Source organism: Panthera pardus, unplaced genomic scaffold, assembly GCF_024362965.1.
Source record: "Panthera pardus isolate Hobbes unplaced genomic scaffold, ASM2436296v1 HiC_scaffold_8, whole genome shotgun sequence".
NCBI lineage: Eukaryota > Metazoa > Chordata > Mammalia > Carnivora > Felidae > Panthera > Panthera pardus.
Genome location: NW_026527013.1, coordinates 113,264,164 through 113,289,823, shown reverse-complemented (window position 1 = coordinate 113,289,823; position 25,660 = coordinate 113,264,164). Strand labels below are relative to the sequence as shown.

General features: G+C 38.4%; 1 pseudogene; it reads left to right on the top strand.

The window, feature by feature from the left end:
• The first annotated feature begins 980 nt into the window (after nt 1-980).
• On the top strand, nt 981-3,349 carry LOC128775475 (uncharacterized; annotated as a pseudogene).
• Nucleotides 3,350-25,660: the final 22,311 nt, after the last annotated feature.

The window sequence follows — 25,660 nt, the reverse complement described above, 5'->3', positions numbered from 1 at the left end:
CGGAAAGAGAACCTTTCATTGACAGGTGTGCACATCTCATTGGCCTCCCATACTGGACATTTGGTCCTTGACCTTGTTTAGTCCCTATTCTACCACTGTATGGGGCCACTCCTTTTGATGGCCTAGGACACTTTTAAAACATAGTGAAGGTATGGTTCTGGGCTCTCAGGATGTGGATACTGCTGGACAAAAAGTTACTGACATGAGTGAACTTAGCAGAGATGCTGAATTAATGTTGGAGCCTGAAGAGTTGGGAAGGGCTCTAACAGTTTGGTTGGCTGGCTGAAATATGCATGTGAGTGAGAAATGCCAGACGTGCCTAGGTTTACTGAAAAGAAAAGAATTCAAAGCCTGAAGAAGATTGGAATGTGAGAGTGAATTTGTCATTTAAGACCTCCTCACCCACACTGGGAGGGGCCAGAAAACATACCTTTCATCATTATTGTAAGGAAAAAGTGTTTTTTTTTTAAGCTGTTAATTAAAAAAAAATGTTTATTTATTTTGAGAGAGAGAGAGTGAGGGTAAGTGGGGGAGTGTCAGGGAGAGAGGAAGAGAAAATCCTAAGCAGGCTCCATGCTGAGCTCCACATGGGGCTCAATCCTAGGAACCATGAGATCATGACCTGAGCCTGGAATGGGTCAGTTGGATGCTCAGCTGACTGAGCCACCCCGTGTACCCCAAGAAATAAATTATTGAGGGGAATCCTGGCATTCCTGAAGAGTCCTGTGATTGCTCTTCTTTATAGGCAAAATCTTACAGTGAAAATTGTGGTCACCGAATTGGGAAATCTAAATGCAATGGGGTGATGGAGATGCAGGGGCCAAGTGGCAGAGCTCAACTGCCAAAGGCAAGATGAGAGTGGAAAGCAAAAGAAGGGAAGGGAAGGGAAGGGAAGGGAAAGGAAGGAAAAGGAAGGAAAGGAAAAGAAAATAATCAGAGCTTTAGGGGACTCCTGGACACAAGCTCTGAGCTGACTAATTCTAGGAAACCCAAACAGTCAGTGTGGCCCCAGTCACAGTAGGGGCTTATAGAGGTCAGATGATCCATGGAGTTTTAGCACAGGTATATCTCTCAGTGGACACAGTGGACCTCTGAACCCATCCTTTCCCCAGTTCTGGAAGGCATAATTGGAGAAGGGATTGAAGAATCCCTTCCTTCATTGGTTCCCTGACCTGGGGGATGAGGTCTATTTTGGTAGGGCTATTATGACCTGTAGAATGAAGCTATTACCAGGAAAATACTAAACCAAAAACAATACTAAAGTCCTACAGGGACCACACAGATTATTGCCATCATCGAAGACTCAAACGATGCAGGGGTGGTGATTCCTACCACACCCTCATTTAACTCACCTATTGGGCCTGCGCAGAAGACAGATGGATCTTGGAGAATGACAATGTATTGTCGTAAGCTTAAGCAGCTACTGACTCCAAATGCACTGTTGTATTAGGTGTGGTTTCATTGCTTGAGCTAATTAACACATCCCATGGTAACTGGTATGCAGCGATTAATCTAGCAAATTCATGTTTTTCCTCCATACCTGTTAATAAAGATCACCATAAGTAGCTTGCTTTCAGCAGGCAGGGGCCAGAAATACACCTACATTACCTCAGAAGTATGTGAACTCTCCAGCCCTAAGCCATAATTTGCTTCACAGAGATACTGAGCACTTTTCCTCTTCCCAAAACATCACACTGGTCTATTACATTGATGACATTATGCTGATTGGACCCAGTGAGCAAGAAGGAGCAAATACTCTAGACTTTTGGTAAGACATTTGCATGTCATTGGGTGGGAAATAAATCCATACAAATTCGGGAGCCTTCTACCTCAGTAAAATTTGTAGAGAATCCAGTGGTGTGGGACATGTCAAGATCCCTAATGTGAAGGATAAGTTGTTACATTTGGCCCCTTCTACAACCAAGAAAGAGAAATAATGCCAGTAGGCTTCTCCAGATTTTGGAGGCAACACATTCCTCATTCATTCCTCATGTGTGTTACTCCAGCTCACTTACTGATCGACTTGAAAAGCTTCTAGTTTTGAGTATGGCCCAAACATGAGAACAGTCTTCAACAGATCCAGGTTTCTGTATAGGCTGCTCTGCCACTCGGACCACATGATCCAGCAGATCCGATGGTGCTTGAAGTGTAAGTGGCAGGTGGGAATACTGTTTTGAGGTTTTAACCAGGTCAACCATGACACGAGTCTCCACAGATAATTCCTTTCCTTTTGAAAAACAGCTCTTGGCAAGATACTGGGCCTCAGCAGAGACTTAACACTTAACCATGGACCACCAAGTTACCATACAACCTGCGCTTCCCATCATGAACTGGGTGTTATGGGCATTGTCTGTCTGAGCAAGTCTTAAAGTTGGGTGTACTCAGCAGCACTCCATTGTCAAATAGAAGTGGTGTATATGTGATTGGACCCAAGCAGGTCCTAAAAATACAAGTTAGTTACATGAAGACCAAATGCTCATGGTCCCTACTCCTGTCTCTCTCCCAGCCTGCTCTAATGGCCTCATGGAGAGTTCCCTATGATCAGTTGACAGAAGATGTGAAAACTCAAGCCTGGTTTATAGCTGAATCAACATGATATGTTGGCACCACTTGAAAGCGGATGGCGGCAGCACTGTAGTCCTTTTCTGGGACATCCTTGAAGAGCAGTGATGAAAGAAAATCCTCCCAGTGGGTGGAACTTTAGGAAGTGCACCTGGTTGTTCACTTTCTGGAAGGAGAAATGGCCTAACATGTAATTATATACCAATTCATGGGTTGTGGCCAATAATTTGGATGGATGGTTGGGGATTTAGAAGGAACATGATTGGAAAATTGGTGACAAGGAGATTTGGAGGAGAGGTCTGTGGATAAGCCTCTTTGGACAAAAAAGCATGAAGATATCTGTGTTCTGGGTGAATGCTCACCAAAGGGTGACCTCAGCAGAAGAGGATTTTAATAATCAAGTGTATAGGATGACCCATTCTGATACCAGGAATTCTCTTTCCCCAGTCACACATGTCATTGTCCAATGGGTTCATGAACAAAACGTCCATGGTGGGAGAGATGAGGTTATGCATGAGCTTAGCAACATGGACTTCTACTCGTTAAGTCTGATCTGGCTATAGCCACTGCTGATTGAACAATCTGCCAGTAGCAGAGACCAACACTGAGTTCCTAAGATGGCACCATTCCCTGGGGTGATCAGCCAGCTACCCAGCGGCAGGTTGATTACATTGGACCACTTCCATCTTGAAAGAGGCAGTGTTTTGTCTTTACTGGAGTAAACACTTATTCTGGGTACAGATTTGCCTTCCCTGCACATAGGCTGTGTCAATTCCCTGGAGCATGAAAATTTGCTTTCGTGTTTTTTAGTGCTGATCTGCTGGTTATGAATTCGGGTTTTTGTTTATTTGACACTATCTTTATTTCATCTTCATTGTGGAAGAATATTTTTGCTGAATGTAGAATTCATAGTAGGAAGTATTTTCCTTCCACTTTGAATACATCCTTTCATGGCCTCCTGGCTTCAAATGATACATGAGTCATTAGTCTATCCTTGTTTCTCTAATGGAATGGACTGCATTTTCCTGACTGCTTTCAAGATTTTCTTTATTACTTGCTTTCAGAAGTTTGACTACAACGTTTTTAGGAGTGGTTCCATGTTTATTACATTTTGGTTAAGTTTCTTTGACCAATAAGTTAGAATTTCCTATGAAAGTCGAGAAGTTGTCAGCCATGATTTCTTCAAGTATTTTCCCTCTCCTCTCCCAATGGGATTCCAGTTGTTCATGTGCCATCACTTGCTCTTCTCTTATAGGTTCTAGGGCTCTGTTCATTGTTTTTCAATCTCTTTTCTTTCTCTTCTTCAAATAGGATACTTTCTATTAACTTTAAATAAGAGATTCTTTCTTCTGTTAATCTGTTTTTTAAAAACTGTTTTTAATGAAAAAAACCCTGTTTTTCATTTTTAATCTACTATTGGTAACAGGTAATACATGTTTTTCATTTGTTACAATTTTCAGCTATAAAATTTGTTTTCTCCTGAGATTTCTGTTTTTTTCCTTGATATTATGTTATTAATTCTTTGAATACCTTTTACTTTAATTCTTTGGATACCAATACAGATGCTGATGCTGCTTAGAAGTCTTTAACTGCGAAGTCCAACATCTGGACCCCCTTGAAATCACTTTCTATTGTTAACAATAGTTAACATGCAGTTAGTTAACATGCAGTGTAATATCTGTTTCAGGTGTACAGTATAGCGATTCAACACTTCCATACATCACCCAGTGCTCATCACAAGTGCCCTCATTAGTCCCCATCACCTATTTAACCCACCTCCCTCCACCTACCTTCCCCCTGATAACCATCAGTTTGTTTTCTATAGTTGAGTCTGTTTCTTGGTTTACGTCTCCCTCTCTTTCTCCCCTTTGCTTATTTGTTTTGTTTCTTAGATTCCACATATAAGTGAAATCATATGGTATTTTCTTTCTCTGACTGACTTATTTCACTTAGCGTAATATTGCTAGCTCCATCCATGCTGCTGCAAATGGGAAAATTTCATTCTTTTTTATGGCTGAGTAATATTTTATTGTATGTATATATACCACTTCTTCCATTCATCAACCAATGGACCCTTAGGTTGTTTCCATAATGTGACTATTGTTGATAATGCTGCTATAAACATCAGGGTGCATGTGTCCCTTTGAATTAGTATTTTTGTATGCTTTGAGTAAACACCTACTAGTGCAATTGCTGGGTTGTAGGGTAGTTCTATTTTTAACTTTTTGAGGAATCACCCTACTGTTTTCTACAGCGGCTATACCAATTTGCATTCCTACCAATAGTGTAAGAGGGTTCCCCTTTCTCGGCATGCTTGCCAACATTTATTGTATCTTGTGTTGATCATTTTAGCAGTTCTGAAGGTATGAGTGATATCTCATTGTCATTTTGATTTACATTTCCCTGGCGATCAGTGATGCTGAGCATCTTGTGTCTGTTGATCTTCTGTAAGTGTTCTTTGGAAAAATGTCTATTCATGTCTTCTGCCCATTTTTAAAAATAGATTATTCATTTTTGGGGTGTTGAGTTTTATAAATTCTTTATATATTTTGGATACAAACCCTTTATTGAATATGTCATTTGCAAATATATTCTTCCATTCTGTAGGTTGCCTTTTAGTTTTGCTGATTGTTTCCTTCACTGTGCAGAAGCTTTTTATTTTGATGTAGTCCCAATAGTTTGCTTTTGTTTCCCTTGCCTCAGGAAACCTATCTAGAAAGAAGTTGCTATGGCTGATATCAAAAAGTTACTGCCTATGTTCTCTTCTAGGATGATTTTTACAGTTTGTTTATTTATTTTGAGAGAGGGTGGGGGAGGGGCAGAGAGAGAAGGAGAGAGAGAGAATCCTAAGCAGGCTCTGCACTGTCAGCACAGAACTTGATGCAGGGCTGCAACCCGCTGTGAGATCATGACCTGAGCTTAAGTCAGACACTTAACCAATGAGCCACCTAGGCCTCCCTCTTCTAGGATTTTTATGGTTTCAAGTCTCACATTTAGATCTTTAATCCATTTTGAATTTGTTTTTGTGTATGGTGTCTGGTTCCATTCTTTTGCGTGTTTCTGTCTGGTTTTCCCAACACCTTTTGTAGAAGAGATAGTCTTTTTCCCAATGGATATTCTTTTTTTTTTTTTTTTTTTAATGTTTGTTTATTTTGAGAGAGAGAGAGAGCAAGAGAGAGCAGGTGAGAGGCAGAGAGAGGAGGAGAGAAAGAGAATCCCAAGCAGGATCTGTGGTTACAGTACAGAGATGGACATGGGGCTTAATCCCATGAACCATGATATCATGACCTGAGCCAAAATCAAGAGTCAGATGCTTAAATGACTGAGTCACTGTGGTGCCCCTCCCATTGGATATTCATTCTGGCTTTGTCAAAGATTAATTGACCTTATAATTGTGGGTTCATTTCTGGGTTTTCTATTCTGTTCTATTGCTCTGTCTATTTTTATGCCAGCACCATACTGTTTTGATTACTACAGCTTTGTAATATAACCTGAAGTCCAGAGTGTGAAGCCTTCAGCCTTGCTTTTCTTTTTCAAGACTGCTTTCACCATGTGGGGGCTTTTTTGGTTCCATACAAATTTTAGGATTGTTTGTTCCAGTGCTGTAAAAATGTTGTTGGTATTTTGATAAGAATTGCATTAACTGTACAGATTGCTGTGGGAAGTTTAGACATTTTAACAATATTTGGTTTTCCAATCCGTGAGAATGGAATGTCTTTCCATTTCTCTGTATCATCTTCAATTTCTTTCATCAGTGTTTTATAGTTTTCAGAGTAGAGGTCTTTTACCTTTTTGGTTATTTATATTTCTAAGTATCTTATTATTTTTGATGCAATTGTAAATGGGATTAATTCCTTGATTTCTCTTTCTGCTGTTTCATTATTGGTGTGTAGAAATGCAGCAGATTTCTGTATGTTGATTTTGTATCCTGTGACTTTACTGAATTTATTAGTTCTAGCAATTTTTTTGGTGGAGTCTTTCAAGTTATCTATATAGAGTACCATGTCATCTGCAAATGGTGAAAGTTTTACTTCTTCCTGGCTGATTTGGATGCTTTTTCCAACTTTTTGTTGTCTGACTGGTGCGACTAGGACTTCCAGTACTATGACGAATGAAAGTGGTGAGAGTGGACTGCTTTTTTCTGAACTACGGGTTTCACAATCTGTTTGCATGACTAGTGTTTTGTTGAAAACTGGACATTACAGATAATCTGTTACAGCAATTCTTAATTCTTTTGTATCCTCCTGAAAACTTGATTTTTTTCTTGCAGTAAGAAGTTAATTTGCCTGGATACAAATTACAAACTCTGTCTCCCCTATGGTGCATAGCAAGTGACATCTCTGCCCTGTCATTTTGGTTTCCACCACTGCTTTTTCAGCCTGACTTCATGGAGTCTCCCCTGTGTCTACATAATTTGCTAGTCAGTTGAGGATGGGGCCGAGATGGGCTCATCTTTGCTGTGTTTTCCTTGCTTCTAGGGAAGGAATTTCAGTGCTGGTCTTGTGCTCTGTCCTGTGACACTTTGAGTCTGGTACTACCTTCCAAATCTGTAAGTCTTAAGGTTTCTACTGCCTTACTCATGCTCTCGGTTAAAAACTAAAAAAAATAAAAATAAAAAAAGGAGGTAGCAAACTCCCAGATCAAACCTTGTGTGGATCTATTTTGGAAGAGTCAATTCCTGTCTGTTCGCTGTTTTTTGTTTTTCCTGGGCCATTTGAAACACTCTTACGATGCATAATTAAGCTGTCAGCAGGGATTTTGGCAGAAAATGAGCCTTATATCCTTTTCTAGTTGTCTTGCTGCTTGGATTTCTCCTATAAAATTCTACCTGCTTTTCTAGCCTGAACTCTGATCTCTGACACCTTGAGCTGGTTTGGACTGTAATTTCCGCTGCTTCTGTTTTTCACAATCTTAACTTTGGGGCCTGACAAGTGCCCACAATCCAGAAAGCCATAAACTGACAATTATTACCTTCCCCAATTGCAGTTTTTTAAAAAATAAATCATCCAATGACTTCAATATGCTCTTGGATGCTTTCTAGCATCTTAATTTTTTTTGAAAATTCAGTGAAAAATTTTAAAATATGGCATCGTTTCTACAACCACAATTACTGAATTTACCAGTTCTAGAAATTTGGTTGGTTGATTTTTAGAAATATTCCTACTGGGGCGCCTGGGTGGCTCAGTCGGTTAAGCGTCTGGCTTCGGCTCAGGTCATCATCTCATGGTTCATGAGTTCGAGCCCTGCATAGGGTTCTGTGCTGACAGCTCAGAGCCTGGAGCCTGCTTCGGATTCTGTGTCTCTCTCTGCTCTCTCCCCACTTGTACTCTGTCTCTCTGTCTCTCTATCTGTCTCTCTGTCTCTCTCTATTTCAATGTTTATAAATAAACATTGAAAAAATAAATAAATATGCCTACCAAGGAGCTCTAAATTCATTCTCTGCATGGAAAACAGGTCATCTTTTATGTACAAACAATGAAAAACAAATAATATATTCTGGCATCATGCAAGAGGATTTGTAGGATGAAGAATTTTCTAAGTTGTTTAGAGATATCTGGGAATTAAGACTGGCATTCATGTGTACATTGGAGTCTGGCATTATAGGCCTTATAGGAATGTCTACTACACGATAATTTCAATGTGGAATTATCAGGAAAGTTCACTATTGGCTATGTTCTGCACTATCTCCATTATAGATCATTGATTTTTAGGTCATTACAGTTTGAAATATAAAATTTTTTGACTATCACAACAAGAGTATAAAGTATACTATTCTTCTGGGATCTCTTGGTTTCTTGAGATCATATTTTCTATTTGTATAGAAATTGGCTGAGCCTTAGCAGACAGCCTTAAATAGACTGACAGGACTAGTCATTCGTGACTGAATGCTCTGAATGGACTGGTCAGGAAGGCAGATTGTAATCGTCAAGAGTGAATGCTTCTATAATAAGGAAAATTCTTCTGCATCATTTGATCATTCCCCAACATGCCAATCTACAACCATCTTAAACTACCGAATTCCAACATTGCTACTGCTTTAGAGTTTTTCAATCTGCAGATTGCAAAGCTAGCATTGTAGAGAACGATTTCACTTTCAACTTACTGCTCTAAACACCTGGGTATCATCTAATTGAAATACCTCTGAAACTACTGGAAAAATACTAACTCTATGACCTATTCCACCTGGAGATAATGAAATCAGTTTTGGAAGTTATTGTAACTGGATGCAGCATGAGATACGCCAGGTTAGTTATATGTTAACAATGACCAAACACTTGTATTCATTGTAGTGTATGCCTCTCGCTTGGTTTGAAAATTGAAACCTGAAGTGTCTTCAAATTTTCTAAACTTCAGGGGTCACCCTTCCCTTTAAGATTTAAATAATAACAATCAGACATCATATTCTGCAGGTTATTAAGAAGTATAGATGTGTCCCCAAATGTATATGAAGATCCCCTAGAGGGGCCCAGAAACCCAACTCATCATACCAGTCTTGGAATATAGCTTGCTAGTGATGCATTAAAAATGGTTTAATCAACTATAGGATAGTCTGCACAAAGTGGTTATTGTCTTTGGGACAAAACCAATACAAGTTAACTCCCAAAGTATGTCCATTCAAATAATGAGGTTTATCTTACAATTATAACATGTAGACAAATGGTAGTAAATCAAAGGTACCTACTTAATGAAATGATTGACAAGGGGAAAAGGCACTATAATGGGAGGCAGAGAAATAGCCCTTAGCAGAGATATCATCGGCTTAATGAACATTCAAGGAGCCCAAAGGACTCTGCTTCACAACTCTGGGGAGAGAGGAGACTTAAAAACAGCAAGGTAAATTTGAAGTCACCACCTTTCCTACCAAAGAGCATGTTTCAGCCTTATATATATTTTTTTCTTTTTTTTTTTTTTTTTTTTTTTTTCAGAGAGAAAGAGAGTGAGAGTGTGTGTGAGTGCGCAGGGGAAGGGCAGAGGGAAAGATAGAGAGACGCTTAAGCAGGCTAACATGGGGCTCAGCCTAACATGGGGCTCTATGTCACCACCGTGAGATCATGACCCGAGCCGAATTCAAGGTTGGGTCGCTTACGGACGGAGTCACCCAGTCGCCTCTCAGCCTTATATTCTCAATTTAAATGAGTGTTTCCATGAAGAATTGCAATACTGCAATAGCCTTGTGATTTTAGATTCTCGCGGCCTCACAGAACATTTGGACTAAAAAATGAGCTGTGTAGAGGAAGCAGCATAGGGCAAAACCTCCATTGTGCTGGCGTGGACAGTGGCAGCGGCAACAGGACGCTCGAGTTGGCATTCGTGGCGGCTCCTCGTTGGGATTCAGCAGTCTCCTGAGCGTGGCAGGTGCAGCAACACTGGGGGAGGGGGGAAGGGGCACTTGGGCTTTGTGGCTCTGCATATCGGTACTGGAACAGGAGTCTCTAGTTTCTTTCTAGAGCTCCTCCAGTGATTTTATAAGCTACCTAGATCCCATAATAAATCCCTGTATCGAAACAAGAGAGGAAGAGATTCCGTTATCCACACCTGAGAACCTAGCTCATTACATTTGCTAATTCTCAGGATGTCAGCTGGATCTAATCTGTTATTCATTTATAACCTTGACAAATATTATTGGAAATCCCATAATCATGCTCATCAAGGCAATAAACTTAATGTATATCTGGAAATCAAGTTTAGTGAAGTGTCAGTGTTTCTGTATTTCAGAGTAAAGTACAAAATAGTTTTTGATATTATGTGTTTATTCTGAAATAGATTCTTAGGGCCATAGTTCAGGGAAGTGATGGTTAAAGATGTCTGGAGAAGCAGAAATTACTTTAACGCAAATTAGAGATTCAACAGTGAACTGTACACACTAAACCCTTCAACTCTAAAAGGTAAGGAAGTGCTCATATGAAAAGAAAAATTCAGGGGCGCCTGGGTGGCTCAGTCGGTTGGGCGTCCGACTTCGGCTCGGGTCATGATCTCACACTCTGTGAGGTAGAGCCCCATGTCGGGCTCTGTGCTGATGGCCCAGAGCCTGGAGCCTGCTGCTTCAGATTCTGTGTCTCCCTCTCTCTCTGCTCCTCCCCTGCTCATGCTCTGTCTCTCTCTGTCTCAAAAATAAATAAAAACATTAAAAAAAAAAAAGAAAAATTCAAAATGTCCAAACATATTCCAAAATTTTGACAAGATTTTTAAATCTTTCTTTTACAAAATATATTTTCTTTTAAACAGTGTTATTTATATTGTTTATCACAAATCCCCTTCCACGACACTGTCCATAAGCTCAACATAAATTGGGATGTACATTACGGGGTTAATATTGAGACTTATACAGTCTGAAGATCAACATTTAATAACCAATTTATAAAGTTGATAAAGATTAGGTATGAGTATTAGTATTGAAAACAAAAAGGAACAAATGAACATAAAACTTTACTATGTAGAATAAATCTTAGATAATTTTTGATTTTAAAAAAATCCATGAACGATAATATGGAAATTACATAGAGAGTTATAATGAACTCTGGATGTTTTAATTCTAATATTTATTCTATAGGTAGTTTTTGCTTATTTTATTTTTATATATAAGAATAAGTATGTGAGGGGTGCCCCAGTGGCTCAATTAAGCAACTGACTCTCGATTTCGGTTCAGGTCATGACCTCACAGTTTGTGAGTTCGAGACCCTCCTTGGGCTCTGTGCTGGCTGTGGAGCCTGCTTAAGATTCTCTCTCTCTCTCTCTCTCTCTCTCTCTCTCTCTCTCTCTCTCCCCCTCTGCCCCTCCCCCATGCATGCAAGCTCTCTCTCTCTCAAAAAGGAAGAAAAAAAGAATAAGGACATGAGAATCCTAGCAGCTATTTCTTTCACTTAGTTTTATAAGCGTACTGTTTTTTATCCTTACGTAATTCATATAATATTATGGGTGTATGATATTACCAATTAGCATACAATGGTTTCTTACTCTCCTATTAACTATTACCAAACTTTGGGTTGTTTTCAGTTTTATGGTAATATAAACAATTGCATAACAAACATCTTTGTACATGCAGCTGTATTTCATATTTAGGATTCTTTCCTTAGGAGAGGTTCACAGAGTACTAATTAGTAGAATCTCTTGATTAGAATTCCCTAAAAGCTTTCTAAAACAATTATTCTAAATTATACTCCTCTTGAAGTGCCAGGTCTTTTGATCTAAAACCCCAAGGAACAAACCAAACCACTGGGAGTGGAAGAGGGTGATGGAGAGATAATTGTGTTTCATTGATTTAATTTGAATTTTGTAATTACCAATGAAATTGAACATTTTCATATATTTGTTAACTAGTTGAGGCTACTCCTTCACAAATTATGGTCTTTATATGTTTATTCATTGGGGTCTTGGTGGTCTTAAAAAACCCAATATTTACGGAGACAAAATTTCAATATGTGCAAAAAGGCAGATCTCAGAGTCCAAGTAACAGCCAGAAACATGTGTGCCACTTAAAAGAAGTCAGAGCAGCAGCAGAAACGAAAGAAAGAAAGACGTAAGGAATGAAGGCCTCGGTTGAAACTCAGCTGACTGGTATTCTTATGGTCTCCTAGAAGAGTTAGTTGAACTAATTCATATTTGTGGGTGCTTCATCTGGAAGTGGCAGTGTGGTATGAAGGACAAGTGTGAACGTTGGAAGACAAAGTCCCAGCTGTATTTTGTAGTCAAGTATCTATATGGGGTAGAGAGTGCAAACGGTCACAAACTTTTTCTGTCTCTATATGTGTGCCCCATTGCAAGGTGCTTCTGGCGCAGCTCCCTCCGTGAGAGACAGAGCCTGTTTTCCCAACACTTGAATGTGTGCTCCGTCACGTGACTTGTTTTGGCCAAAGGGCCCTTAATAAGCAAATCTGGGCTCTGGGAATCACTGTGTGATTTGAGCAGAACAAGGATGCTTGAACTGTGATTTTTAAAGCAACTGTGATAGTGGTAGAGAAAAGGGATCGCAGAAGGGAGAGACTGGAGGCAGGGAGACTTGTCAGGAGGGTGCAGGTAAAATGATAAGGAAGATACACAAGCAGTCCAGATGGTGTCACCCCTGGGGGGAGTCACAAGTTACTAAGAGGAAGCACTGATAGGACCTTAGCAAGTGATTAGATAAGTAGGGTTACGGAGAAAACTGAGTGAAACACAGCGGCACCATTTAAAAAAATGTTTTTAACGCTTATTTAGTTTTGAGAGAGAGAACGAGAGAGAGACAGAGTACGAGCGGGGGAGAGACAGAGAGACCAGAGAGACACAGAATCCGAAGCAGGCTCCAGGCTCTGAGCTGTCAGCACAGAGCCCGACGTGGGGCTCAACTTCACAAACTGGGAGATCATCACCTGAGCCGAAGTGGGACATTCAAGCGACTGAGACGCCCAGGCGCCCCAACAACGGCACTTCTCAATGATGGGCCTGGGAAGGTGGTGCTGCAGGATTGAGGCCTAGCAGGTCGTTCAGCTGGAGAGAATCAGGAGGCTCCGAAGACGGTGCTGTGAACACGTTACGGTCCCAAGTCAGTCAGTTTCCCATTTTTTGGCCGTCTGCTCTTGTTCTGTGCCTGCTCCATGAGTCTATCCTAGGACTCAAAATGCTCAAAGGCCATTTGTGGGGAAATACGGCATCATTATGACTCCCATGTAGGGCGCCTGGGTGGCTCAGCTGGTTAAACATCCAACTCTTGGTTTGAGCTCAGCTCATGATCTCATGGTTTGTGAGGGCGAGCCCCACATTGGGCTCTGTGCTGACAGAGTGGAGCCTGCTTGGGATTCTGCCTCCCTCTCTGTCTGTCCGTCCCCTGCTTGCTCTCTACCCTTGTCTCTTAAGAATAAATAAACATTAAAAAAAGAGAAATAACTCCAATTTACATTTCAGAAGTATAGAGTTAATCTGTTTTATGGTTCTTATATTCTGGCTAATTTTCCTCATTCCTATATAACACTCATAATCAACATATTACCTGTTATAATAGTAATATGGTACAAAAATGAAATCTTGGATATGCCTTAGAATTTCTTTTCTTACATTGTATTATTCATTGAGTATCTAAAGAAAAGGAAAGATGGTAACCAGCAAAGACCAAGGTTAGGGCTGCCAGATGGAGCTGGTGAAAATACAGCTACATTTGAATTTCAGATTAAGAAAACAAATAATTACTCTGCTTAAATATGTCCCATACCAGGGGCAACTGGGTGGCTCAGTCAGTTAAGCGTCTGACTTCGGCTCAGGTCATGATCTTGTGGTTTGTGGGTTCAAGCCCCATGTCAGTCTCTGTGCTGACGGCTCAGAGCCTGGAGCCTACTTCAGATTCTGTCTCCCTCTCTCTCTTCCCCTCCCCCACTCACACGTGCACTCTCTCTAAAAAATAAACACTTGAAAATTAAAAAAAAAATATGTCCCATGCCATATTTGGGATATACTTATTAAGTTTCTTTTTAATCTGAAGTTCATACCTAAGTGGATGACCTATATTTTACCTGGCGGTCTACCCGAGATTCTTTTATGGAATATTCCTTTCTGAAATGCTGATCTATGTTAAGTGGGGAAATTTTTACTATGGACTAAACAAATAGAGAAGAGCTGTAAAAACCAAGTCAAAACAGAGTTCCTTTCCTTCAGGACTTCTCAGAACCTTTAATCGGTGACTACACATAGTAAGTCTCCTAAAGGACGACAGCATGAAGCATTTCCCACCTTTTATGTGACTAGTGATGTTTGTGTTGTTGTGATGCTTTGTAGATATTGTGTGCAGGAAGGTGGTGAATCTATTTATGTCTCTGCTCATGTAACAGGTAGTGTGATGCGTGTCAACATGGGGTACAATATAGATTCAAAAATCTAGGTTCAAATCCCCGGCCCGTCAATCACTGTGTGTTTGAGGCTGAGCAAGTTGCAAAATTGACTGAGCTTCGATTCCTTCTCTAGGGATAACATAATCCCTAACTCACAGGATTCTTCTGAGAGCACTTTGTATACCAAAAAGTACAATACAGATGCCCCGAGCAATATAATAAGAGGAGAGAAACAAAATGAAGGATTAGACCTAAGGAGGAATTGCTCAGCAGGAACTGGGGCTCCACACTTTGCAGCATACCTGTCTCTGGGGTCCTGGCCATATGATTCGAATTTGTAGGCTCTCTGATTCACTGCGTTCACTGCATTTTATGCACACCACCAAGCCTCATCAATGTCTGATAGTGCTGGGCGCTTGCTGATTGTACTGAGGGAAGCTTCCATCTTGTGACTGCAGAAGTTATTATCTGGTACAGATTTCACCCAGCTCTGTCCCTGAATATAGCTGCATCCTATGAGGATTGATATGAACACACAGCAAACAGTCTGTCTAATTCTGTGAAAGCTCATTTAACTAATTTACTTGTTTCCATTAATTATTTAGTTTCAGCTGACTGCTTTTCATTGTCATAACAACTGTAGTTGTTTTTGTACAAAAATCGTAATAGAATTTTGAGGGATGTTCAGTTTGTCCTGCCCTAGCTTTTGACTGCAGCTGAAAACTGAGGGGAAATGAAAAGAAAAGTGGAGCAGAGGGAGGGGAGACAAGAGGGATCCTTATGAAACTATTTTTCACTAGTAAATTTTTATTTGTAAAGATTCTTCAGACCTAATATTGGTAAATAAGTCATCTGTCAATGGATTTTAGGAAATTGGTCCAGAACCAAACAGAAATATTAACAAAATTGTTGGGGGTTCATGTTCTCTCTTGTTGCAAAGCCATTGAGCCTTCCATTTTGGTTTTGTTGAAGCTTGAATAAATCTGGGGAGCCACCAGTGGAATCTCCTTGGCCCCAAGATAGAGTAAGCTGTAGCCATTCACACACATGTACATCCTTCCCCTTTTAGATGATTAACACAAAATCAGGAAAAGTGACGAGGGAACAATGATTCCCAAGTACATTTATTTTTTTATTTTGAATGTTTATTTATTTTTGAGAGAGACAGAGTGGGGGAGGGACAGAAAGAGAGGGAGACAGAGGATCTGACACAGGCTCCACTCTGACAGGAGAGAGCCCAAAGTGGGGCTCAAATTCAGGATCCGCAAGATCATGAGTTCATGACCCGATCTGAAGTCTGGTGCTTAACTGACTGAGCCACCCAGGTGCCCCTCCCAAGTACATTTCTAAAGAAAAATGTGGGGCATTTGAGCTTCTTGTGATTGTTAACATTTGCACTGTTGATTTCTTAAAATTTCTCACTTGGTGACTACCCTGCTGCTCATCTTTTTAGTTTTGACTCACAGATGATTTTGGTCTCCGGTTCCATTGTCTGTGAATTGGTAAGACTCAAAGGGACTTCCTTCCTCTTAATGTTATTAGAGACCTAACAGAAAAGGGCGTGATTTAACTTGTCAGCTAAATGCATAACTGTAGTTGCAGAGAACAAATGCAGAGAGCATGTGCTACAAGCTGGTTCTCATGTGACCTTTAACATTTTCGTGATTTATGGCCACTGTGAGCATAACTGAGCTATAACCAAGAGAAAAGAATTTATTTTCTCTCTTCCGAGTTTCATACTCCTAAAAGCATTATCTCACCCAATTTGTTAACAGTAAGAGCTTACAACAGTAAGAACTTGCAAAAGGACGACAGAATGAAAGAATTTTAATGCATTTTGCCAAAGGGAAATTTACCATCTGCCTGTCTTCATGAATCACATATGCTGAGAATAATATTTTAGAAGATTCTGACAACAAGACACAGTAATTTGTAAATGAATATTACTGATGCTGCCCTTTTTAAAGCAATCTGTGGAATAAATCAGTACAGCAATCTATAGGATTACAAGTCAAAGACTTGAAATAGGAGAATAATAAACTATATTATTGGCTTTTTGTAATTGTAATAAAGATCCCAAATCTTTAAAATGTAATTACTTTGATTCAGATTTTACTGTTCCCATATGCATCCTTCCAATGTGTTTCTGAGTTAGGTAGGCTAGGAAAATACATCATTAGGCCAAGACTACAATAAAATCTTATTGGCAAACATTGTCAGACATGGAATTAAAGAACACAGAAATGTGTCATTGGCTGTTCTGATTCCTCAGAAAGCATTCCCTACAGCACAAATCTTGAAGGCGTTATCAGCCAAAGACTTCATTTTCCAATGTGTAGAGCTAACTCAAAAGACATGATTTCAACTCTTGGGAAAAGCAAAACACACTATAAATTTATGGAAATTCGGTTAGGAATTTGGGAATAACCAAATATTTTCTAGCAGTGGTCTAATGAAGTTCCTGCTTTATCTGCCATACGTTTAGAATTAAAACTATTCATAGTTGATACAAATTAGGAGTTACGATTGTCTCTTAAAAATTGGTTTGAAAGGGTGTAAAAAAAAGTGGGAGAAAAGAAGGGTTGTATAAACAGTGACAACTGTCCTATCATGAATCAGGTGATTTAAGCCTGATTGTATATAGGCGGAGAATCCAAAGTTTATACAATTTTCTCTTCTCCCACTATGTCAGTGGTGGTACTGACCACCGCCCTCTTTTGTTGGCTACTAATGGATCTTAAAGATGAGTTTTTAATGATAGAGGTATTACAAGAAAGGCAAGTCTATGGTCAGTGAGGAGGAGGGGGATTATGACAATTGCCATTTTCTGAAACAAGCAGTAAATTTTGTCTTCTCTGGAAACTGAACGAGAAGAAAACTTGTGCAAATAAAAATATGCATTCTGGCAATATTTAAGCATGTTTCTTCCATTATTTCATTCTTCCATAAGGCTAAGTTTTTTTTCAAAGAGTAAAAGCATGTTAGTTAGGTATACTTATCTCTTGGATCTGGCAAAGAAAAGCCCAGCAGTTTCCTGCTTATCCATCACTATAATATATGGTAGCATGTATGGTATATACTTACAATATATTGTAAATAATATAGTTGCAGTTTCTTTCTGAAAATAGTCATTTGCATGACAATTAAGTGGCACTTTGGGAGCTATTTTCTGTTTTTAGTCTCCTGAGGTATGGTTTCAAGTGATTAAAAAAATTATATTCTCATTTTACCTTCATTTCTCCACCTCCCCCCCAATTTTTAACTTTAAGGATGAATGATACTTAACAGTGCCTGGATGTGGAATTGAATCAGTATAAACTCCAAGCTGTTAGACCTTCCAGAAGGACTCAAAATGCCAGTGGAAGCTTTCTGCTTTTTCTTGAGATCTAAGAAGTACTACATAATATTTTGGAAGCTTCCAGAAAGAAAAAAAAAAATGAGGGAAAGCACTGTTCCCAGAGAAGAGTGGAATTCTCAAATCACTGTCTCAGATGATAATTTTTTAAAAAATTATAGGAACAGAGCTGTAGGCAGAAGAAATATGAATATTTTACTCATCATTTTCATTTTCTTATTTCTAGTGAATGCGGAAATATGGTCACAAAATTTACTTAGGAACAGGCTTCTCAAGCATATGTGGGTTGCAGACTAAATCCTCAGCTTGGTGAATTATTTGCACTTATCTAAAATGGCAATAGCAAGGAGTAAAGATTAAGTACAGGAGAAACACTATTTGTAGGTTAATCTGGCATATGAAATGTGTATGAAGAAAAGGCAAAGAAAGAGCGATGCAAAAAAACTGTGACCCAAGGTATGGTGGTAAATTATAAGCTATTGAAAAGTTTGACATTAGAAGGCATGACAAATTGTTCTATTTTAAGTTTTAAAAATATGCATAACTGTTTCAGGGTAATAAGATTGGATTCTTATTTGAGTTCACGTAACAATAAACTATTTTACCCGATAGTACCATAGGACAAGATATTTAATATTTAAGTCAAGCATAAAGTTGTATTTTGATGCAGGCATAATAAACCTTAAAGGAAAATTAAGTGCATATTTGAATATTTTATGATCTTGAGGGTGGAGAAGGCCATATAGACAGAAATGCAAAGGAAGAAACCCCAAGGGGAAATACCAGTGTTTTAGCAACATAGAACCTTACACATCTTACACATGTCAACAGACACCATAAATACACTTAAAGACGTATGACTAACTAGGGGGAAAGAAGAATATATAAGTAATAAAATCTTCAACTACAGTTGTTGAGTTGTCTATTTTTCCTTTTAATTCTGTAAGTTTTTACTTTCCATATTTTAGGGCTATTTTTAGGTACAAATACATATATAATTTTTATATCTTTCTGAGACATTATTTATCATGCTGAAATGTCTTTGTTTCTAGTCATATTCCTTGTCTTTAAGTCTATTTTTATGACATTATAGTTCTGCTTATATGGTTACTATCTGAATGGTATAGCTTTTTGCCTCCTTTTACTTTTACCCTATTTGTATTTACAAAAAGGTAGTTTGAGATATAATTGACATATAACATTCTTTTCTTTTAAAAAAAATTTTTTAATGTTTATTTATATTTGAGAAAGAGAGAGAGAGAGAGAGTGAGTGCTGGAGCGGGGGAGGGGCAGAAAGAGGGGAGGGGCAGAAAGAGAGAGAGACAGAATCCAAAGCAAGCTCCAGGCTCTGAGCTGTCAGCACAGAGCCCAACCCAGGGCTTGAACCCATGAACTGTGAGATCATGACCTGAGCTGAAGTCAGATGCTTAACTGACTGAGCCACCCAGACACCCCAACATTATTTTCTTTAAAAAATATATTTATGTATTTATTTATTGTGTGTGACAGAGCACATGCGTGTGTAAGAGATAGAGTCCCAACTGGGCTCCATGCTGACAGTGCATCAATCTCACAAATTGTGAGACCACGACCTGAGCCAAAATCGAGTCAGATGCTTAACCGACTGAGCCGTCCAGGTGCCCCATGTTTTTTGTTTTTGGTTTTGCTTTTAAGATTTTATTTTTAAGTATACCCAATGTGGGGCTCGAGCCTACAATCCTGAGATCAACAGTGGCACGCTCCAATGACTGAGCCAGCAAGGCACCCCTTTGCTCATTAAATTTGAGGTTTATCTTGTCAGATATTTGCAGTACTTAAAAAGAAAACGTTCAAACTAAATACAGTTTAAAATATTTAACTAACTTAATTATGTTTATAAATAGAACTGATTACATAATGAGATTCAACTTGAATTTAACCAGCAATCAGAAAGTCAGCAAAAGTAATTTAACACAAATTTATATGTGTATATATATTTAAATATTTCATCACATATAAACTGATGAGAACTGGTAGACTAAGACATTTAGATAAGTAGAATTTGGCCAAGGTGGTTGTGTGACCAAATTAGAGTTTTTTCTTTCAATGGCAGTGACCACAAAGACACAGTACCCCTGGAGCATATTCTTTTTAAGTTTTTTTTTTTTTTAATGTTTATTTATTTATTTATTTTTTTTTTAATTTTTTTTTTTTTTTCAACGTTTATTTTATTTTTGGGACAGAGAGAGACAGAGCATGAACGGGGGAGGGACAGAGAGAGAGGGAGACACAGAATCGGAAACAGGCTCCAGGCTCCGAGCCATCAGCCCAGAGCCTGACGCGGGGCTCGAACTCACGGACCGTGAGATCGTGACCTGGCTGAAGTCGGACGCTTAACCGACTGCGCCACCCAGGCGCCCCAATGTTTATTTATTTTTGAGAGAGAGAGAGAGACAGAGTGTGAATGGGAGAGGGGCAGAGAGAGAGGGAAACAGAATCCAAAGCAGGCTTCAGGCTGTGAGCTGTCAGCACAGACCCCAAGGCGGGGCTCAAACTCATGGAACTTTGATATCATGACCTGAGCTGAAGTCAAATGCTTAACTGACTGAGCCACCCAGGCACCCCACCTTGGAGCATATTCTAATGCACAGAGGACAAGAGGAAAATGTATAGCATAAATGCAATTGCAAAAGCAGCAATGATATAAATAGGTAAAAAAGATCACTAGCTGTGAGTTTATAATTAAGGCAGAATACCCATGCATTTCATTAGTGGAATTTAAGAAGCTGCAGAAAGAATAAAGATGTGTCAGTTAGTATTTTAGTACTGATGAAAAAGAAAATTATCAACTAGGGTGTCAGAAGGAGTCTATATTGTGGTATAGAGAAAGCTCAATAAGAAAAGGGAGAAGACTAAGACCAGGATAAATGCTACCTAAACTACTTATTGATGGCTAAGAGCTACACAATGTGTTGGGGAGGGAGTTAAATCTTGATGAAATGAGTTTTCACTAATTTCACTTCAACCCCAACAAAATATTGGGACATTGGATTTAAGATCTTGTTTTTATTGTCTGTTTGTTTTTAACTACCGAAAGCATTGTCCCATAACATTGTCACCAACGTTTCTAACCTTGGGAGGAGAGAAACAAGGATAAGAACAGTTAAGAGCCGGAGCTCTAGAGGTTACCTCAAACTCAATTTTATGATATTGACCAAGTCAACCGCCTTCTCTAAACTTCAGTGTCTACATCTGTAAAATGAGAGCAATGATTATCCCTGCTTTATGAGGTTACTGTGATAATCAAATGGACCAAGGCTTTTAGAGTTTCAGTAAAATGCCTGGACATAGTAAATGCTAAAGATTAATTATTATCAGGGTGCCTGGCTGGCTCAGTCAGAAGATCATATGACTTTTGATCTCAGGGTCATGAGTTTGAGCCCTATGTTAGGTGTAGAGATTACTCAAAATAAATAAGTAAATAAACTTAAAAAAATTATTATCTTTAAAGTAGGAAAACAAAAGTATGCATTAGTAAATGTTTGGAGGACTATTTTATCATTATATGTGTTAATTTGTATGGCCTTTTAACTTGTCTTCTGTATTTTAATGTTAATTATCTCTTTTTAGTCTCAAAGTTATGAAAAGGAATACACTAGAATGTTATAGGACTGACCTAAAGTATTGACCCATCAAAAGAATATTTGCTTCTAGAGGAGGTTAAGGCAGAGGAAGCATATTCAAAACATGTCTTTCAATTGAAAAAAATCACTATCCAAAATCTTTTAGATAGTTCATGTACTGTGATTTAACATTCAGCCATACCTATCTTCTTCATATTCCAAAATTTCAGAAGAAGGTTAAGAATGCAAGCATTCTTGGGAATGCAAACTGGTGCAGCCACTCTGGTAAACAGTATGGAGGTTCCTCAAAAAACTAAAAATAGAACTACCCTACAACCCAGAAATTGCACTATTAGGTATTTATCCAAGGGATACAGGTATGCTGTTTCGAAGGGACACATGCACCCCAATGTTTATAGCAGCACTATCGACAATAGCCAAAGGATGGAAAGAGTCCAAATGTCCATCCAGGGATGAATGGACAAAGAAGATGTGGTATATATATACAATGGAGTATTACTTGGCAATCAAAAAGAATGAAATCTTGCCATTTGCAACTACATGGATGGAACTGGAGGGTATTATGCTAAGTGAAATGAGTCACTCAGAGAAAGACAAAAATCATATGACTTCACTCACATGAGGGCTTTAAGAAACAAAACAGATGAACATAAAGGAAGGGAAACAAAAATAATATAAAAACAGGGAGGGGGACAAAACAGAAGAGACTCATAAATATGGAGAACAAACTGAGGGTTATGGGAGGGGTTGTGGGAGGGGGGATGGGCTAAATGGGTAAGGGGCACTGAGGAATCTACTCCTGAAATCATTGTTGCACTACATGATAACTAATTTGGATGTAAATTATGTAACAAAAAAATTAAAAAAAATTAATCCATGCATAAGCAGCTAACACTAATTCTTGGTATATATTACTTAATCTGGAAACAGTCACTAAATAAAAAAAGTCTTCTTTAACGTACAAAAAAAAAAGAATGCAAACATTCTAATCCTTGCTATACCATTTCCTAGCTATGTGACTGCTATGGGTTGAATTTTATCTCCTCCCTTCTCCCCAGATATGTTGAAATCCTAACCCTCAGTTCTTCACAATGTGATCTAATTTGGAAATACCATCGTGTAGATGAAATTGGTTAAGATGAGGTCATACTGGAGTAGGCTCAGCTCCTGATCCAACATGACTGGTATCCTTATAAGAAGACAGCCATTCCATATATGACAAGCTTACAGTTAACATCATACTCAGGGGTGAAAAGCTAAAAGCTTTTCCTTTAACATCAGGAGCAAGACATGAACATCAACTCTCAGCACTTTTATTCAAAATAATATTGGAAGTCTTAGCCAAAGAAATTAGGCAAGAAAAAGAAATAAAATGAATCCAAACCAGGAAGGAAAAAGTAAAGTTGTCTCTATTTGCAGATGACATGATTTTATGTAGTGAAAATCTTAAAGATCCTACCAAAAAACTGTTAGAACTAATAAATGAATTCAATGACGTTGCAGGATGCAAAATCAATAAACAACAATTTGCTGTCTTTCTTTATAAATATTAAGCTATGAGAAAGATAAACTGAGAAAACATTTGCACTTGGAATTATATCAAAAAGAATAAAATACTTAGGAATCCCTTTCACCAAGGAGATGAAAGACCCATACAATGAAAATTACAAGACATGGATGAATAACATTGAAGAAGACACAAATAAATGGAAAGATATTCTGTGCTCATGGATTAGAAGAATTAATATTAATTTTTTTAATGTTTATTTATTCTTGAGAGAGAGAGAGAGAGAGAGAGAGAGAGAATGTGAGTGGGGGAGGGGCAGAGAGAGAGAGAGAGGGAGACACAGAATCTGAAGCAGGCTCCAGGCTCTGAGCTGTCAGCACAGAAACCATAAAAATCTCCAGGTGCCCAAGAATTAATATTTTTAAATGTCTATACTACCCAAAGCAATCTATAGATTCATTGTAATTCCTATCAAAATTTCAATGGCATTTTCCATAGAAATAGAACAAACAATCCTAAAATTTGTATGTAATCACAAAAAAGCCAAAGCATTCTTGAGAGAAAATGGTGCTGGAGGCACCACACTCCCTGAATTCAAAACTATACAACAGAACAATAGTAATCAACACAATATGGTATTGGCATAAAAACAGAAACATAGATCAATGAAACAGAGCAGAGAACCCAAAAATGAAACCACATATATATGGTCAATTAATGTATGACAAAGGAGACAAGAATATGCAATGGGGAAAGAACAGTCTCTTCAATAAGTGGCATTGGGCAAACCGGACAGTCACATGCAAAAGAATGAAACTAGACTACCATCCTACATGAAGATCAACTCAAGATGAACTAATGACTTGAATATAAGACCTGAAACGATAAAAATCCTATAAGCAAATGTAAGTGGTAAGTTCTTTGACATTGGTCTTGGTGATGATTTTTAAAAACCTGACTCCAGAAGCAAAGACAACAAAAGCAAAAATAAACAAGTGGGACTATGTTAAACTAAAAAGCTTCTACACAGCAAAAGAAATCACCAACAAAATGAAAAGGCAACCTACTGAATGGAAGAAAGTATTTGCAAATCACATAACAGATAAGGAGCTAATATCCAAAATGTATGAAGAACTCAATACAACTCAATAGCAAAACAACAATCCAAGTTTAAAACGGGCAGTGAGCTGAATACACATATTTTTTCTGGGGAAAAAAAAAAGACATATAGGTGGTCTACAGGTACATGAAAATGTGCTCAACATCCTTAATTATCAGGGAGATGCAAATAAAAGCCATAATGAGATACACCTCCTCTCTGTCATAGAATAGCTATAATAAAAAAGACAAGAAACAACAAGTGTTGGTGAAGATGTGGAGAGAAGGGAACCCTTGGGCACTGGTGGTGAGACTAAATTGGTGCAGCCACGATGGAAAACAGTATGTTGGTTCCTCAAATAATTAAAAATAGAACTACCATATGACTCAGAAATGTTACTTCTGTATATTTATCTGAAGAAAATGAAAGCATTAATTTGAAAAGATATATGCACCCTCACATTAATTGTAGCATTATTTTATAATAGCCAAGACATGGAAACCACCTAAGTGTTCCTCAATGAATGAATGAACAAAAAAGTACACAATGGAATACTATTTAGCCATAGAAAATGGAAATCTTACCATGTGTGATAACATTGTTGGATGTCGAGGGCATTATGCTAAGTGAACTAAGGAAGACACGGAAAGACAAAGACTGTATGATCTCAATTATACATGAAATTAAACAAACAAGCAAACAAACAAACCACAAGCTCAAGGATACAGAGACCAGATTGGTGGTTGCCAGAGGCAGGGGAAGAGTATGGGTGAGACGGGTGAAGGAGGTCAAAGGTACACACTTCCAGTTATAAAATAAACAAGTCATGGGGACATGACTTAGTATACAGTGACTAGAGTTATGAATACTGTATTGTGTATTTGAAAGCTGCTAAGACTGTAAAACTGAAAAGTCACTCATAACTGTAACTGTATGGCAATAGATGTTAACTAGAATTATTGTGATCATTTTGCTATACAAATATCGAGTCATTATGTTCTGCACGTGGAACTAATATAATGTTATATGTCACTTATACCTCATTTAATTAAAAAAAATATAGCCATGTGAAAACACAGAGACGTACAGGGAGAATACTATATGAAAATGTTGGATTGAAAGGGGGAGGATTGGAGTGATATATCTACAAGACTGGGGCTGCTGAGAGAAGGGAGAGACAAGAAACCATTGCCCTATAGTTTTCAGATAAAGCATGGCCCTGCTGACAGACTTCCAGCCCCCAGAACTGTGAAACCATAAATTTTTGTTTTTTTAAGCCAGCAATCTGTAGGACTTTAGTACAACAGTCCTAGGAAAGTGATACAGTGATCTCAATCAATTTAGTGTCTCAACTTTAAAATAGGAATAACAAATTTACCCACCTCATAGGGTTGAAGTAATGCATGCAAGCAATCAAATATGTTAGCTTTTTTTTCTTCATAAAACTGGGTGTTTAATGGTTGTTGGCCTACCAAAACTGACATGAAGGTAAGGATATACTTCTGAGCACAAGTAGGACGCCCAAAGGCCTTAAAAGCTGTCAAAATAATATTGAAAATAATAATAGAGTAAAATCCCACGATCATGTGAATTAGGAGATTATGTGGTTGGTATCTGGCTTTCATTCTCTGCCCAGCTTGTATTCTCAAATTGGGATGGATAGAGCAGGCAACTCAATCTTGGTAAATGACAGAAAAAAAGAAGAGCCCCATAACTTCA